The sequence below is a fragment of the Mchenga conophoros genome, linkage group LG13, assembly GCF_057382185.1.
Source record: "Mchenga conophoros isolate Kocher_MC1m ecotype Shallow Benthic linkage group LG13, M_conophoros_male_GT1.1, whole genome shotgun sequence".
NCBI classification, from domain to species: Eukaryota; Metazoa; Chordata; class Actinopteri; order Cichliformes; family Cichlidae; genus Mchenga; species Mchenga conophoros.
In genome coordinates, this window is record NC_140538.1 from 312599 (window position 1) to 329015 (window position 16417).

Consider the following 16417-nt stretch of genomic DNA (forward strand, 5'->3'; position numbering starts at 1 on the left):
AGGCAAGCCGGCACAGCTGGTAATAATTGTTTAATCTTGCCTTCCTGATTTAGTAGCACGCTGGGACCTCGAGAGGACAAAGGATGTGCAGAGTGGCAGTGTGCAGAGTAACGAGCACTGTAAATAAAAAGAATTCACAACTGTGTGTGTGCTGTTGTGCGTGTGGTGGTAACTGATAGGTGTTACAGTGGTGCCCAGCTGCCCACAACAACATGTCTGACCTACAAGAGCCGGTCTGTGGCTCCACTGCAGAGGAGGTTGGTGCAGTGAGTTCAGAGGGCAGTGCCAGGGAGGCTGCCAGGACAGCTGGGGCTGATTGGCTAATCGAGCTCTTCCTATATTTTGGGAGTTCACTGGTACTGGAGGAGAGAGTTGTGCTGGGAGCAAGACAGCTGAAAACTGCACCAGTAGTCTGATCAAGTGAGCACTATAAATAAAACGGCACCAACGCTGCAACATTGTGTACACGTCGGGTCCTTTAGTCACACAGTCCAGTGTAACAGTGCAATTTAGCATTTCTGTGTTTGCTGTAATCAAACCCTAACAGCAGGAAAACGTGTTCTGATTCGTCAGTTAGCTTTTTTTGTTATTTGAATTATTTCATATCCATCAACTAAGCCAGAGTCCCCAGAAAGAACCCACCCAAACATGGACGAACATGCAAACTCCACACAGGGAGGCCCCAAAAAGATGGTGGAGTCGAGCACCTTCATGCTGTGAGTGCTAACCACTGTGCTGCCTGAAACGATGGCATAAATACTGAATAATAATGATGATGTTACATCCTCTGAACTCACATGCACATGTAAAATACCGGGCACAAACAGTTAAACTGATGTTCGCCTGAAAATTCAGTTGAATTCAGTTTATATAGTGCCAAATCACAACAATGGCCATCTCAGGGCCATGCACACTGTAAGGTGGAGACCCTGTAACAGAGAAAACCCCGAATTTATTATGTAAAAACTATAAATACAGCAATCTGTTTCCAATCTTCCACCTAACTACTGTATCTAATGTGGCTTAAGAACTAATTCAACATTCAATAAATATCTATGTATTACTTTGTGCAGTTTTCCACAGCAGGAACAGCTAACATATCAAACATGATGGAGATATTTCATCACCATCTTGTTACCCAAAGCTTGTCTGCAAGTCTGGAATGATAATAATAAAAAAAAAATCAGGCTCTTATTGAAAGGCTTAGAATCTGCCCATTTCCTAATTTTAACTAGAAAAACACTCAAGAACACTTTACAATAACAAAAGCACAGTATGGATGAAATACCAGTTGAACCCATCACAGAATTAAAAGACAATACATCATAAATTTAAAATCAAAAGAATAGGCAAGCTTAAAAAGATGTATGTTAAAGACAGGGATCAATGCTGAGAGATCCAACGATGAGGGGCCACTCGGCTGAACTTGCTAAAGTTCACATAGTATAATAAAGGTAACAGAGAAGGAGGGTCTCGGAGTACAGGAAGGAGAGGTGTATGTGAGAAGATCAGTGATTTGGAGGTGTGAGATTATAGACAGATGTGAAAGTAAGAGGCTGAATAAGCAAAGCTGTTAGAGGACAGGAATAATACGTTCTGTGGAAAGGTTCTGGTAATCACATGAGGGGCTGCATTTTGGACCAGTCTTTGGAGACATTCATGTGGTAGGACAGAGGGGATAGAATTACAATAATCAATGCGAGATGTAACCAGAGCATGTTCAAGAACACTGTAAGCTGTGAAGGGTGCAGCCGACTAATATCACGTAGATGGAAATGTGCAGACTGAGTCATATTATTGATACATCATCTCTTAGCTGGGTGGAATGACAGATTTGAGAACTGGGAATGCAGAGTGAGAATTGATCCCATTTATCCAGAACAGTTTGGGTTCCTATCAGAAGAACCTCTGTTTAACTTGAGAAAATTAGCAGACAACCACAATTTAGTCTCACGTAAGCAGTCGGAGACAAAAGAAGGTGGAAAGGTCAGGTTAGGCAGAGTGGCATGAGAATGAAAATGAATGCCAGAGTTCCCAAAATGTGACCGAAAGGTGAAAGATAAATAAATCCAAGGGAGCCGTCAGGAACACCACTGAGAACTGGACCAACTGTGATCTGAAGTTATTTAACTTTACTGACTGATTACGATCTGAGATCATATGTTGGCTTCCTGTTGAATCCAGAAGCAAAATCCTTCCTCCTTTGTATTATCAGGCTTCATCTTATCTTACAGACCAGATAGCCCGACTCCAACAGAGCACGCTCAGAATGCTGGCTTACTTTGAGTTTTCAGGCCCCTCTTCTGTGGGACCAGCTCCCAGCTTGGATTCAGGAGGCAGAAACTATCTATTAGGATTCAAGCTTTCCTTTTTAATAAAGCATATAGTTAGGGCTGGATCAGGTGACCCTGAATCCTGCCTCAGGTCTGCTGCAGTAGGTGTAGGCTGCTGGGGGACTCTGCTGGCTGACTGTTTCTTCTTCTGTTAGCCCCTTTCAGTCACATTGTGTTTGATTAATGTCTGGCTCTCTTCCACACCATGTCTTCTGTTTCGTCTCCCTCCCCTCACTGAGCCTGGTTTTAGTTTTATTCCTGTTAAAATGACGTTTTTTCTTCCCACTGTCTCCAAAGTACTTGCTGATAGGAGGTCGTCTGATTCTTGGTCTCTATTATTGTGGGGTCGTGACCTATACCAGTATTCAGCGACTTGAGGTGACTGGTGTTGGGTTTCAGTGGTACAAAAATAACACTTAAGTGAAATTAACTGAATTAAATAATGTGACGTGCCAATGATACCAATGATACCAATGATACGGTGAGAGACTGTCAGAGGTGTAGCACAGCTATGGTTAACAGCCCACAGTGTGATGTTGACTAGAGCTGTCTCACTCCTGCCAAGTGTTCAAATAGATGACTCGAAGTAAGGTGAGAATAGAGCTGCACAGCAGCAGCTTTTCTAGACTGGGATGGTAAATTAGCATTTGGACTATAATTATTTAGACTGAAAGGGTTTCCGTCAAGTTTGTTAAGAGGTGGAATTATCACAGCTGTTTTAAGAGGTAGAGGAAAAAAGCCGGAGATTAGGGAAGAGTGAATAATGTCAGTTATCAAGAGAGCGAGGATAAATAGGATTTAGCCAACCTAGTGGGAAATGGGTCAAGGTGGCACGTAGATGGCTTATATTTCTTAATAAACCCAAATATTTCCTCAACCGTCAGACATATGAGATTAGAAAGGAAGGAAGAGGGGATCATACTGTGTAATTATGTGTGGAATTACCTGGCGGAGCCAGCTGCTGATGGATATGACTAATTTTAGGGTTGAAAAAGGCCAAATAATAATATTACACTAATAATAATAATAATAATAATGGATTGCATATATAAAGCACTTTTCGAGACCCTCAAAGCGCTTTACCATTCCACTATTCATTCACTCTCACATTCACACACTGGTGGAGGCAGCTACAGGTGTAGCCACAGCTGCCCTGGGGCAGACTGACAGAGGCGAGGCTGCCATATCGCACCATCGGCCCCTCTGGCCATCACCAGTAGGCGGTAGGTGAAGTGTCTTGCCCAAGGACACAATGACCGAGACTGTCCGAGCTGGGGCTCGAACCGGCAACCTTCCAATTACAAGACGAACTGCCAACTCTTGAGCCACGATCGCCCTACTCGGTACAATAAAACATGTACATCTTAGAACTATGGAAAAATACCAGGAGGTAACAGTTCAATATTCTTCATGTAGCGCCAACTAAGAACAACAGTTCCCAAAGGAACTTTATATTGTAAAGACCCTACAACAGAGAAAAACCTCAACAATCAAACGACCCACTATGGCCGAGCACTTTGCAACAGCGGTAAAGGAAAGTTACAGTAGGCAGAAATCTTCGCTCAGGCAGGGGCAGCTTTAAGTTTGTGACTTTGAGTCCTGTGTTTGGGTCTAAGCCCTGCCTGCTACACAGCTCACCATGGCATGAAGTCTGATTTTATTCCTTTATTAGCCACTTCAATAAAGTCTTATAGGAGGAAGCTGACCCAGATGATTTAGCTCCCATATAAAAACCTCTCATCATTCAATGTCATTCAAATGAACAAATACAAAACCCTCCCAAAAGAGGGAGAGATGCTCATAACAATAACAATAAAATTAGACAAAAATAGATGTAATACAAAGCATTCACTGTCATATCAGTTCAGCAATGACAGAGGAACACAAAATTATTCTTTTATGGTAACTGCAGTAGATGCCGAGTGTGTGCTGAACTCTGCAAGAGTTCATGTTTCCCTGTTGCCTCCTATGAAATGCGTTCCAAGGCTTTTCTGGTAGAATAATCAACTTTTGCAGCTTTTCCTAGAGCTTGCTTTAGTACTTAGTGATCAGAAAAACAGGAAGCTCGATGGATGAACTGGTGCATGGAGGACCACACCAGAGGTGGCTTTTCTGAAGTCTTGAAAGATAGATTGGCATGAATATTTGCTTTGTAAAGACTTGGCTGAACTTTGTTTCCAGTCATATTTTGAACATGTTAAATCTGTGCCAGTACCACAGTGTTACACAACAATGCAACATGAGCACGTCAATAGAGCCTCATTCAGTTCACAAAAAACGCTTCAGTCTCCCCTCATTCCAGCGCTCCGACCTGCAGTAGTCAGCTTCAGGGCTGAGTCTCTGGAAAAGCCATAGAAATCCTGCCACATTCTTCAACTCACAGCAGAGACCTGACATGCTAACGTCTTTACAAGACAACAAGAAGCAAAGAAGTAGCTTATATGTGGGAATGCGCCACATTTTTGCAATACTGAGAGAAATCTTAGGCAGTCTGGATCCATGTTCATGTTCAAATAACAAAGATTCCTTTCAAGGAAGAAAACGAGTTTGTTTTTATAGACTGGATAAAATCTGTTTTACAGTTCATTAAGAAACAGAAGTTAGCTTTATAGCACACTACCCTCTGTTTTTACAGGTATCACAAACTGGCAGAATATGAGCTGCAAGAAGGGTATTTCAAATGCTGAAACAAGATTTACCAATATAACAGGGGACATGGACAGTTAGTCTATTTCATTATGTTTAAAATGCTTCTTACAGGTTTCTCTGTCTGAATTAAATAACTTTAATTCCAAGCTGATCAATGACAAGTAAAGCTGTGATGGTCATGGCCTCAAAGGATTCATATTGCTGCTGTTGAAGTGCTGGTATGAGTTTAACAGGAAGCTGCAAATCTGTCAAATTTACTCTGTGTCTCTTCTCCATGGAGTCATTTAAATCTAACAACAGGTTTAATTCGTTACAAACCAATATAATTTTAAATATAAGGGTTTTAACAGTGCTGTCATCTAACAGGCATACTTTAACAGGTTGTGAGTCTGTAGTTTTATCTTTGATATCCAATGTTCAGAACAACAGGACAACAGTAAGTGACGGCACCCTCAGCATTCTGGGAACACAATTGAGAGTTCTCTATCATATTGAGACTCCGTTACTCCATATTGACGGGGTACGACCCCCCCCCCTTGGTTGTGGCGTGTGGATACTTCTCTAAGACACTCTGGCTAGCACGGCGACGCCCACAGCTTGCGTATAAAACAGCTGCGCCGATGTGAAAAAGGTGATCGTTTGATCTCCACTAGTGTATGTGCGTGTACCTATGTGTGGTACTGTGTGAGGGTGTGTGTGGCAGTTGTGTTTGCCTGTGGGAGCATGTCTCAGTAGCTGAATGCTGCCTATCCCCTAACCACTCAAAACAAAATGCCAAACACAAAAATCTCAGCTGCTGTGGCTCCCGCTGCTGGCGCCGGCTCTCTTGCACACCCGGGCACTGAGCTGGTTGACTTTGAGGTGCAGTAGCAGGGACTTTCATTGGGACCCATCTCTGCTGAATATGGCATCATCCCCCAACCATGGCTGGCTCTAGAGTGGACCAACTTTAGAGCTGGCTCCTGCACAGGGTCCTTATCATGGATAGAGGTGACCATAGCTGGTTCTGGATGAGTGTTGCTTAAGAGTCCAAGCCAGGAAAGAATGGTTTTGTCCAGATTGCACAAGGCCTCGGCAGCCAGGGAGTCTAGCAGAAGTTAATTCTCTTGGATCTGGTAGAAATGTGACCTGGGCTATTTTCTGGTCTGTGTTTACTGGCCACTAGCAGTCAAAGGTCGATTCCAGCAGCAGAAGACCCCAAAAAGGATATCAAATGTTGTCAAAACAAAAGCAAAGCCAGTAGGCACCAAACAAACAGCATCAAGCAAACAGTGTGGTGATGTCGAGTTGTTTATAACATATTCACCAATTCAGTTACTTGGGACGATAATTACTAAATGCCTATAGAAATACATGTTTGTCTCATTATTAATATCATCTCACATTATTTCTAGTAAAATAATACAGCACTTAATATAAATGCATCATTTATGTGATTTTCTATCTGAACAAACAGTTTGTAGTAAACTTTGCTCGGTTGAGATCTACAAGTTGCGTGTGTGTAATAAACTGCGTAACAGATTATTGTAATTATTAAACCCAATTACCAGTTACTAGTATAAGATGTTTCACATAATGTTACATATAAACAATTAATAACAGTACTGAATATTTGTATTAGAACAGGGTTTGACTGTATTATTAGGTATTGAAACAGTTTTTACATCTGCAAATATAAATGAAATCTCATCTAAAAGCTTCAAAACTGCATCATAAAAGGGGAAAATGTCTCTATTTTTATGAGCTGTTGGAATTCTGTTATTTCTTTTTACTTTTCGGTACCCTGCACGCTTATTGTTTTAACTGATTTTTAAACAATGCTGTCAGTCACATGTGGCTTGATGCAACAGCCTGCATGCACATAATTACAACTGTAGGCTGCTGGACGTGCATGGACAATTATTCTGTTATCAGACTGACAAATACAACTGTTCCTCTAATTGTGTCTTAAACCTTCCTCCAACATCCCCAAAGACTCTCAGAGGATTATATTCAAATCAAATCAAATCACTTTTTATTGTCACATCACATGTGCAGGCACACTGGCACAGCACATGCGAGTGAAATTCTTGTGTGCGAGCCCCACAAGCAACAGAGATGTGCAAACACAACAACACAAACGAGCAAAATACAAGAATGGCCAACCTGAAACTAATAAATATATGTACAATATATAATAGTGTATGCATTTCTGGATGTGTATACTAAATATTTTCCTACGTGTGTGTGTGTGTGTGTGTGTGTGTGTGTGTGTGTGTGTGTGTGTGTGTGTGTATACACATTTTTACAAATTAAATAGTAAAAAAATACAATAAAAAAAAAAAAATAATAATAATAATAATAAAATATATAAAATATACAGAGTTGAATATGTGCAAAACAAGTGGCATTTATATACAGTGTGGAGTGCATAATGTTGAAGTTCCAGTAGTGAAGCTGAGGTGTCTATGAAGTGTTCAGCAGTCTGATGGCCTGGTGGAAGAAGCTGTCTCTCAGTCTGCTGGTACAGGACCGGATGCTGCAGAACCTCCTTCCTGATGGAAGCAGTCTGAACAGTTTATGGCTGGGGTGACTGGAGTCCTTGATGATCCTCCCCGCTTTCCTCAGGCACCGCTTCCTGTAGATGTCTTGGAGGGAGGGAAGCTCACCTCCAATTATCCGTTCAGAGCACCGCACTACTCGCTGGAGAGCTTTGCAGTTGTAGGCGGTGCTGTTGCCATACCAGGTGGTGATGCATCCAGTGAGGATGCTCTCAATGGCACAGCGATAGAAGGTCCTGAGGATGCGGGGGCTCATGCCGAATCTTTTCAGTCTCCTGAGAAAGAAGAGGCGCTGCTGCGCCTTCTTCACTGTTTTGTTTGTGTGTACTGACCACGTAAGATCCTCAGCCAGGTGTACGCCAAGGAACCGGAAGCTGCTCACTCTCTCCACAGCAGCGCCGTTGATGGTGATGGGGGTGTGTACTTCTCTGCACCTCCGGAAGTCCACTATCAACTCCTTTGTCTTTGCGACGTTGAGGGTGAGATGGTTGTCTTGACACCAGTGGGTCAGGGCGCTGACCTCCTCCCTGTAAGCCGTCTCATCACCGTTGGTGATAAGACCCACCACTGTAGTGTCGTCCGCAAACTTCACAATGATGTTGGAGCTGTTAGTGGCTGTGCAGTCGTAGGTGTAGAGTGAGTACAGGAGAGGGCTCAGTACACACCCCTGTGGAGCACCAGTGTTCAGTGTGATGGGGGATGAGGTGATGCTGCCCAGTCTGACCACCTGGCGTCTGTCAGACAGGAAGCTAAGGATCCAGCTGCAGAACTTCTGGTTCAGTCGTTATGCTGAACCAGAAGTCAACTTGGCTCACACACACACACACACACACACACACACACACACACACACACACACACACACACACACACACACACACACACACACACACACACACACACACACACACACCTCATGCTTTCAAGCTAAATCCTGACATTGCCATGACTCTTAGCAATAAGCTATTGCAGTTTTAGCTTCTCTTTGTCCTCCTGCAGCCAGTTAAAAGGGGAAAAACGCTAATTCTCAACTCCATCCCTAAAAGTGCTTTGGAAATGTGATGGCAGAAAGCCTGCATCTGTTATTATAAGAGCATACTCCCTGTGGGTTTGCTGAATCACTCTGATACCCACAGGATGTCTGGACTAAAGCTACAGGGGCCTCACAGCCTGTATTAAACCAAATGGGAGCATGTGTGTTTGTGTCATAGCTTACTGTCTTGATAACTTACAGTATGTAAATGCTGGCTTTGTGTTTCCTGTAAATAGCCACTAAACAAACATATCTTGATCACTAGCATGATTTTGCAGAGCTGATGGGGCGGTTTGATGATAAAGAAGTCGGTGTTGGTCACTGCACAGTCTGAGGTTTCATCTGTTTTTACCAAGGAAACAGCCCTCGACCCCTCAGCGTCTCACCACAAACATCTGGAAAAATGCTTATTTAATTAGTAATAATGATCATTTAATGTTTATTGACTGGGCTTAATAAAAAAAATGGAATACATGTTATTTTATATTATGATATGAAACAGCTGATTAGGCCTTATGTTGTGATAATGAGTATCTGCTTAAAAATATCCATTAGCTTTGAGACAATCAGGTGTCTTTAGCAGCTGTGAACATCAGTGTAGAATCACAAACCTATGACAAATATATGTATAGAACTATTACATTTAACTAAAATAAGTACAATTATATATTTGCTTATTTAAACAGTATGCATTTTTTAATTTTAAGACAAACTATGAAAAATCAATTAGAGCCTTCAAGTCCTGGGGTGTTTTCACATCTGCTGTATTTAGTCCATTTATACTGAACCCTGCTTTGTTTTCCCATTTGGTGCAGTTTGTTTGTGCAGGTGTGAACACAGTAATCACAATCAGACCGTTTGGAGGAGGTGGTTCCAAAACTTCATTTATGGTGTACGTTACAAACGTCCCACAGCTATGTATGCTTTGTATTCTCAATGCGGGAAGGCATTATAGAGGTCTGCACAGGATAGCAAGTAGCTGTGAAATGAATCATCTGTGTTATCCAGTAGTCCAAAACCCATCGCCTTCATCCTGAGTTTAGACACAACTGAACCCACTGAACATTCTCAAGTGTTTTATATGATGCATTTGGTTCACTTGGATTTTTCTCTGTGTGAAAATGAACCAAATCGTGGGAAAAGCTACAAGTTTACTCATCAACCAGACTAAACAAAGTATAGGTGTGAAAACACCGTGGGCTACTGAAACATGTAGAAATAAGTCAAAATATGTCAAAACTGAAGCTTGAACATTCTGGGTGGAAAATGAGTATAACAAGATTTAGAGGCTTATATATCTTGGTCCCAGATACCGAGTGTATATTCACAGGTGCTTTAGGGTCCATGCCTCGGCCAATGATGGCATGGTAACGTTGTAGCATAAATGGCATTTTCGGAAATGTTTTCCAAAAGATTTCCTCAACAATTCAAATGAAACAGATCACAATGCAGAGAGTTTCTCAGACTGGATGTGAAAGTCCTGCTCACCAAGTACAGGATGACGTAAAACATTAATGATCTACTGTTAATACTTAATATTTACTGCTGCAAAAGAGCTTGTCATATTCACACAGGGAATATTTAACACTATCAAAAACCTAAAATGTGTGAACATGAATTAACTGTAAAGCTGTGAATTTCTAAGGTTGCAAACAGCCAGCAGAAACAGATCTAATGGGATAATGTGAATGAGCATGCTGGCTAAACACCAGATCAACCTACAATAACGTTAGTACTCAAATCTGTGGCCGGCAAGCTGGTTTGATTTTAGAACCATCTGGAAAACACCTTTGCAGTCCATGGGAATAACATGTGACTCTGAAAATTAGGCGGAACTGCTTGTGTATTTGGCGGTCTTTATTCAGCACAAACATACTTCAGTGTTCTGGACTGAAGTACTTGAAACATTGTCTGGACCAAGTTGGCAGCCTGGTAGTCAGGTTATAAACAAATCTCCAAGTTAGTAAAACTGATTGTCCAAAGTGTTGGTGGAAAATATCCATCACGGTTTTCAGGTGCACTTCCTGTTTCATATCTTTTCTGCTGTGGACAGATTTTAGGTGCCATCCCAGCGGCTTTAATTTCTTTCTCTGAAACCAGCTGAGAGTTTCCTTGGCTGTGTTTGGCATCATTGTCTTGGTGAAACTTCGTTTCATCTTTATCATCCTGGTAGATGGCAGCAGATCTGTCCTTTTTAAATTCACCCTTCCTTTAAATATTTAATTCATTTCAGTTTTGGTGATACAGCGCCAAATCACAACAAGAGTGACCTCAAGGCAATATATGAAGCGTCCCAGTGCTGTACGCTAAAACCAGACTCACACCATTATGTTCCCAACGCCTGCCTGAGGCAACTGAAAACAGCATGTGATGAGGAATAGAAAACGTAATAATCACGGATACCGCTGACAGACAGAGGAAGTAGCTGACATCAAGAAATCCTACAGATACAAAAACAAAACTAAAACTGAACATGAAATAAGAAAACCTTAAACTTAAATTTACATTGTAGTCTATAAGCCAATTTATTGTTAGTCTTCAAATGTTCCATTTTCTGGAAGGCACCATGAAGAAAACATATAAAAAAACAACTACATTGAATTGAACTGGATCCAGTAACCATGACAATGGCAGACAAAGGATCGGACAGCACCAGTAATTCACAGCTACTGGCTAAAGAAGCTAACTGCACTCCATGAGCAAGTGGCAGCACAAACCAGCTGCTAATGGACAAGATGCACCGGGAAATGCCAACTGAAGGCCAGACTGTCCTGGTCCCAGCATAAGGGCCGGTCCGATCCAACTACCGGCTAATAGCCAACGTAGAAGCTCCAATCAGGCATCTAATGTGAACAGGCACATGATTCAATACATGAGCACAAGTTACCTCCAAGTGCGGGATTTACCAAGGAGATGCTCTGTCCCCACTGCTGTTCTGCACATGCCAGAGAAGCCTGAGCCAGACCGACAATGGTTACCAACTACAGAATGGCACAATAGTTAACCACCTCCCTAAATGCATTACATCAAGCAGTATGTCAGGAGTGAATGAGACATCGACTCACTGGTCCATACCACCAGGATCTACAGCAATGACAGAATGTCACTTGTAGTCAACACCTACGACCTTCTGGCCATCAGATCCAGTGCTGAGATAATAAGATGGCGAAAGGAGAAGATAAAAGCCACTGACATCAAGAAAAGGAAGGTCCTTACCACGTATGGAGAGTTTCACCCCAAATCCAGCACCCTGAGACTGCACGCTAAGTGAAAGATCCATGAGTACGTTAGGAAGTACTGATCATGTGACAGTAACATCAGGAAGAAGCATGAGAAATACCAAGTGCTGAGAGCTGGAGAACACACAGTGGGCATGTGCAAAGCAAGGGTCTAGCTGTTATTGACAGTTGTCTCCAAAACTGTAACATGTATCAGGTGATCAGCCGTGGACATTAACTGTTTATATGGCAAAAACTTCTTTTTTATCAAACATTATTGCGAATAACAGCCATAATCCTCGAGTCCTGTTTAAAATCTTTAATTCAGTGGCTAATCCCTGTTCGGATGTTTCAATGGGTGCCTCCCCGGCCCTCTGCGAAAATTTCTAAATTATTTTATAGATAAAATCTCATTGTTAAGGGCCACACATTCTTTGGTAGTAAATCAAGCCCCAGCTTCTGAATGTTCAACGGTTTTCCAACAGTTCGAACCTGTGTCATTTTTGACTTTAAAGGAAATAATTAATAATCTGAGAAGCTCAAATTCTTTGCACGACATTATTCCCTCTCGTATCATTAAGGATGCATTGAATACAATCGGGTCTTGTATTTTATTTCTAATGAACTTCTCACTGTCATCTGGCTATGTTCCGACTGTCTTTAAACATGCAGTCGTGCAACCTGTTATCAAGAAAAGTACCCTTGATCGTAACATTCTAGCTAATTACAGGCCGATTTCTAAACTTCCTTTTATGTCAAAAGTCTTAGAGAAAATAGTGCTTCGGCAACTACAGACCTATTTAGAGAGAAACGGTATAAGTGATAAATTTCAGTCTGGATTTAGACCGCGTCACAGCACCGAAACTGCCCTACTAAGAGTCTTTAATGACCTTCTCTTAATTGCTGACTCTGGGCGCTCTGCGGTCTTAGTACTATTGGATTTGACCTCAGCCTTTGATACGGTTGATCATGATATCCTTTTGGCAAGATTGGAACATGTAGTAGGCCTCAAAGGAAATGTTTTATCTTGGTTTAAATCATATTTTTCTGAGAGGTCGTTCTCCGTCACGATGGGAAAATATTCCTCTTCTTCTGCCCGTTTCCGCTGTGGTGTGCCCCAGGGCTCGGTACTGGGTCCTGTGTTGTTTTCTCTCTATATGTTGCCCTTGAGCTCCATTTTTGAAAAACACAATGTCTCTTTTCACTGTTACGCTGATGATATTCAAATCTACCTTCACCTGACTGGGGATGCTTTATCCTCACCACATCCTCTGTTTGACTGTCTGAGTGATGTCAAGGACTGGTTATCACGTAACTTTCTTACTTTAAATGGAAAGAAGACAGAAATTATTGTTTTTGACCGAAATATGCCTCTGGGACAATTGACTGGCACATTTGGGCCTGTTGCTAACTACCTTACTGATACTGCCAGGAATCTTGGAGTTTTCATGGATAGTTCCTTCAAACTTGACAAACAGGTCTCTACTGTGGTAAAAACTAGCTTTCATCAACTACGCCTAAACTCTAAGGCTAAACCCTACATACCACACAAAGATATGGAGAAACTCATTCATGCTTTCATTACGTCAAGACTGGACTATTGTAACTCACTCTACTTGGGTCTACAATCTTCTCTTCTGCAGCGTCTGCAGCTGGTCCAGAATGCCGCAGCACGTCTCTTGACCGGCACTAGAAAGTTTGACTCTATCACCCCTGTTCTGAAAAATTTACACTGGCTTCCTATCAAATATCGAATTGATTTTAATATTCTATTGTTTACTTATAAAATTTTAAACAATATGGCACCTCACTACTTAGCTGATCTCCCCTGTCTGTACAGCCCTCAGAGAGCACTAAGATCATCGGGCCAACTGCTCTTGGTGCAACCTAGGTCTCGGCTGAAGACCAGAGGAGGCCGTGCCTTTGCCGTTGCTGCACCCAGGCTATGGAATACTCTCCCTCTTCATATTCGCGCGTCAGATTCCATTCAGTCTTTTAAATCATGTTTAAAAATGTATTTGTTTGATCTGGCATTTAAGGCGAATTAGGGTAATTTACATCTGGCTCTGTATTTAGATTATGTAATTATCTTATATTTTATATATTTGTAATTTATATTTTATTGTGATTTTATTTGTACTGCGATTTTACTGGAAAGCACTTTCGTGTACTTCGGTCTTAAAAATGTGCTATATAAATAAATTTTGATTGATTGATTGATTGATATATAACCAGGAAGGGAAACAATTAAGGTGTCCATCGTAGGCAGACCTTCATTCAGAAGACGAGAGTTTACAGTTTGTGACACGCCAAATATTCCAAAGCCTTGTGTTATAGTTTCCGTGTAATAAATATACATTTTAGTATCCCTTCATGGTTTTTCTTACTTTGCCGTCATGTGTAAGGGGTGCTTGTTTTTTTAATGTAGTCATCTGTTGATTTTTGTTTTTTGTCTCTCTTGAAAACGAGATTTTCATCTCCACGAGCTTGTTTAAATAAAGGAGTTAATGATAATAATAATAATAATAATAATAATAATAATAATAATAGTGATCGTCTTTGGGGTACACTGCTATCGTCACTTTTGTGTCAGCTTGTCTAACTGATGCCAAAGTTCATTCAGTTCTTGATTAACTTTTTACCCAATTGGCTGTTCTTGCTGAAAACCTTGTGTAACATATACAAAGTGTATTATTTGTCCTGAAACATAACAATGACTTGATTTCATTCACAAATATAGAAACACAAGCAGTCATCAAGTTGTGTTTATGTGATAATGATGTAAACTTCCTCTGATCGTTGCTAAACAGACCTTTACAAGCTTATTTCAAGCGGCACAATGTATATTTACTTTGCCTGTAGCTCAATATCATTACATAACAATGTAGCATATTTTCCTGAAAGAACAACAAATAAAAGAAGCAAGGTGTAATGACTCGGTGGTCCCTGCTTTTTGGACTTTTGAACTCTATTCAGTTTGTTCAGTTGAACGACTGTTGAATTTGAATTACTTTGTCAGGCATAACATTATGACCACCTACTACCAGAACAGCTGTACAGTCCTGTAAGGTGCAAGGTGGGGCCTCAGTGGATCAGGCTTGTGTCTCACACATCCTACTGATGCTCAATGTGATCGAGATCTGGAAAGTTTCAAGGGCAACACCTCAAACTCATCGCTGTGCTTGTCGAAACAATCCTTGGCCAGTTTTGCTTTGTGGTGGAGCACATTATCAACGGCCATCAGGTAAAACCATTGTTATTCAAGGGTGTACATGGTCTGCAACAAATATCAGGTAGATGATACGTATCAAACTAACATCAATAGTAATGGCAGGACCCAAGGGTTCCCAGCAGAACGTAGCCCAAAACATCACATTGCCTCGGTCCCACTGTGCATCCTTTTGCACTTTTGACTCAAAGCACTTTCCTCATTCACCCATTCATCACAATCTGGCCTTTCAAACTCACTCAGATCCTTAGGCCTGCCCATTTCTCTGCTTCTCTATTATATTACCTTCAACAGGTGCCACAATGAAGAGTTAATGAGTGTTATTATTTCACCTGTAAGTGATCACAATGTTCCCAAAAGTCAGGAGAAAGCTTTATGTTCAGAATAAAAGCCTTTTATTAATAATTAAAAGTTGCCAATACTACTAATAAGGACAACAAAAATCCCCAATCAACTTTTACATAAATAAATGATAATATAATATACACTTGAGGAAAAACACTAATGGATAAATAATAAGTTCCTAATCCCACAGATGAACTCCAACTAAACTGTTCTGGACTGCAGCGAGCCACAGCACTGGGACACCAGCTCTGGACCAGCTTCAGTTTCTGGTTGGTGCTCTGACTGTCTCACAGTTTCAAAATAAGAAAGAAGGGACTGTTCTACGACTGTTCTAACAGCTCTCAATCACACAGACATCCATACAGCTATTACATGTATGTATGCCTAAAGGTTTTCTAAGTCCCACAACCTCACACGCCGATGGAACACTGGGGGTAACTTAGGTTTCACCATCTCGCCCAACGATACTCTGGTATCTGGACAGGAGACTAAGGAATCAACCTTCCGCTTAGTAAACAACCCGCTCTACCACCTGAGCCACAGCTCTCCCAGGTATGATCTATGTATAGGAAACACTAAATTTACTGCAAAACTAATTACAGAGTACAACAAAAAAGACAGAATCCAACACTTGTGACATGCCAATGCTTTATCATTATCGCGTTGGATTCTGTAACTTCTACTCTTCATTGTCTAAAAGGAGCCTCTCAAGGAGGCGGCACGTATCGTATATAGTTTTATTTATCAAGCAACTCAGACTGCCGATCACACTAATGATGCAGAAGTCTCAAAAACGGACAAAAGCGCAGGTATCAAATATGACACATTAGGTGTTAAAGACAGAAAAATGAACCTGAAATAGAAAGATAAGTGAGGATAGTCTGTTTGTGGGCTTGTCATTATCTAAACTGTGCTCTGACACGCTGATGAGGTCATTATTTGTCTCAGCTGTAAACAGTACGGTAAACAGAATTCCTTCCCCGTTTTGTTGTTTTTATCCTTGATCGTTATTAATAGACACTCTGATGTTCAAATATGCAAATTTTCCTTGATCATTTTCCCCTGGAGAG

General features: G+C 41.2%; 1 protein-coding gene across 1 annotated transcript in view; it reads right to left on the reverse strand.

The window, feature by feature from the left end:
* LOC146560525 (collagen alpha-1(XIII) chain-like) overlaps positions 1 to 16417 on the reverse strand; it is a 41415-nt gene that overhangs the window by 9521 nt on the left and 15477 nt on the right. The window lies entirely within an intron of this gene.